A 2,955-nucleotide genomic window follows, 5' to 3' on the forward strand; every position below is an offset into this window, starting at 1 on the left:
CAAACGTGTGTACAGGGTTAATTGCAGTGTAGGAGTGAGAAGAAAAATATATGGAGGTAAGAAAGTATTTTTTTTTTTCTTGAGCTCCTTAATTATGTTCTAAATAAAGCACCCCTTAAATGCCGGTACCAGCTGGTGACCTAATGCCTCCATATGGACCCTGTGTACTTTACCTGGTAGCCTACTTGAATCCAGGAGCCTTTTCGGATGCAGGTCTTTTAGTTCCTAGTTAGCCATGCTAACTGGGAACGTACAAGAATACAGAATTCCATGTCTGAACGACTCTCTTTGTATGTCTCTGTTTAGCCCCTTGCAGTGTGCACCCCGTCACTCTTGGTGCTGGCTGCCTGTCCAATGAGCCCTGTGGGTTATGATCCATTCCGTGTTGCTGGCACTTATATCTGTTGCGCTCTGGGTTCTCTAGTGCAGTCCCCTGGATGTATACAGAGCTGGTAATGTGTGGGCTCTTGTTACTGGCAATTGGCTACTGTGGCATGCATGTAAGGTTAAGAATCATTTAGGTTGGAAAAGCCCTTTGCTATTGTTAAGTTCAGCCATCTGCCTGACCCCATCAAGTCCCATTATCAGGGTTGTGAGGGGCCCGTAATACCGGATTCAAGGTGTGATCAACCAGGGCATGAGTACAAGGACATGGTCTCTTCCCTGGTCCTGCTGGCCGCAGTATTTCTAAAGCAAGCCAGGATGTCATTGGCCTTCTTGTCCTGGGCATGCTGCTGCATCACGTTCAGCCAGCTATTGAGTAGCATCTGCAGGTCCTTTTTTGCTGGGCAACTTTCCAGACACACTGCATGTGATTGTTTTGACTCAAGTGCAGCACTTGGCTCTTTACTTCTTTGAATGCCATTCAATTAGGTGCTGCCCATCTATCTAGGCTGTCTGGATCCCCTCAGGGCCTTCCTACCCTCGAGTAGTGCTGAGGTTACAAAAAAGGTTTAATAGACTGGTCAGGTACAGGGCTTAGTTGGACAAGTGTCCTGTGTTTCACAGCTGTCCACCCTTACCCTGCCTTTGTCCCCTCCCCGAAGCATTCTATAGTGTTTGTGTAACTTCTCAAGTTCTTTCTAGTATTCCATATTTTTTATACACTATCACAGTCCTGCTTCTGCAATACAACAATTTTGGTTTTCTGGTGCCTCCCTCAAGGCTATCTTGAGTAGTTTCTTTTAACAACCTATCAGTTAATGACTGCTTGCTTCTCATCTTTGTTATTGTCTCATTTCATACCTACTCACTGATATTTGTGCATTTATTTGCTTTATTGTTTTTCTTGTTGCTTGTTATTTCTATTACACTAAGTAATACTTAACCTGGTAATTTTATTAACCAGATGCTCTTACACTCCTTATACTCTTACAATGAGAAAGATACTACTGTATGTTTAAAATTCTGGAATCATATTTCTTTTTGCATTTGTTCTAGTTTTAATTCTGCTACTGAATTACTGCTATCAGTTGCTTTTTTCCCCTTACTGCTTATTTTCTCAGGGGAGGAACTTTGGTTATCTTCAGTGGAATTTCCTATAGGTTTGAATGAAATCTGAGTGTTACACTCTTACTAGAGCTGTAATGTTACAGGCTCAGGGCATGAGTTGTTTGTATAGATTTCTTATGTCTGAATTGTGCTAGGAGCCTCAGCTCTACACCTAGCCATGGCAACTTCCACGTTATCCAATTGGCTTTGTGCTCATGGTCCTGTCTTTAGATGACAGTGCATAACAAACATAGTATAATGAACTCCTGCTTATTCTAGAGAGACTAAAAGTGTTGTGACATCAGGCCTATCTTTGTCCCTGGTTTGGGGAAAGCATGGTGTTTGTACTTTTTAAAATGTTTTAATTATTGAAGAAATGCAGCATTAGATTTTTATCCTACTAAATAAAGTAAGGAGAACAACTTAATTTAGTAGAAAAGCAGTCTAATGGTTTAGTATTTGTAGTTGAAAGTAACAGGAGTTGTTTTCCGTACTTCTGCATAGATGTGTGGATTTAAATATACTGAAGTATCTCTGAAATGATTTTGTGAGGTGACTCATAAGTTGTGGTGCAGATGCTGGGGGAAATGAACAATTTCAAATTAAGTGATTTATTGCAGTGACATATCCAACATCCTATTAAAACAGCTTACAACCTAAAAATATTGTATATGCTCCACTTTACTACACATTAATACAACAGAATGTGTAGTAAAGTGGCAAACTCTAGAGTAACCTGAATTACTTTAAGAAGAGATCAAAGAAACTAAAACCCTTCAAGATAAAATAGGAGAAAATCGTAAGTGCAGCGTGGGGATATGTCCTAGTGACAAAAGGAACCTGGACTTGATGTTTTCCTTTCTAGCTTGAGTATCCCATTCTTGAAACTTTCTGTGCTGACTACAGACTCAGGACCAAAGAAGAACTCTGGTCAGGGAATGAGCAAGCAAAGATGTATTCAGAGTATTCATTTTGGGAATAGTGTTGGCTATTATCTATGGAAATATCCCCAGACATAGGGAAAACGTAAAACCAGATGAAGAAAAATGGATATTTGAGAATGTTTTTGGTTATTTTGGCTATCCCTTACGATTCCGTGAATTCTCGAGTGTCTAGTTTGTGTTTACAGAAGTATTCCAGCAATGCTCTCATTTCTAGGGCATTTTCATTGTTAGCTTGTAAACATAATTATTTATTGTTCATAATTCTTTACTTAGAAAAATTGAGTCATTCAGCTGAAAGTACATAAAAGAATCACAGGGTTTAAACTATCAATTATAAATAAACAATCCTAGCACTTATGCAGGGTGTAATGTATTCGGAAAAATGCTGCAAGTAAGGAACATGGAGATGCATTGTTTTTTTTTTCTGAGGTAGTTTGGGGGTGAGAAATGATCAACCCTGATCAGCTGTATATATTTAGAAAAGCATGTGAAAGTAATTTGCCTGCTTCTGAAACGCTCT

This window comes from Meleagris gallopavo, chromosome 5 (assembly GCF_000146605.3).
Source record: "Meleagris gallopavo isolate NT-WF06-2002-E0010 breed Aviagen turkey brand Nicholas breeding stock chromosome 5, Turkey_5.1, whole genome shotgun sequence".
Classification (NCBI taxonomy): Eukaryota; Metazoa; Chordata; class Aves; order Galliformes; family Phasianidae; genus Meleagris; species Meleagris gallopavo.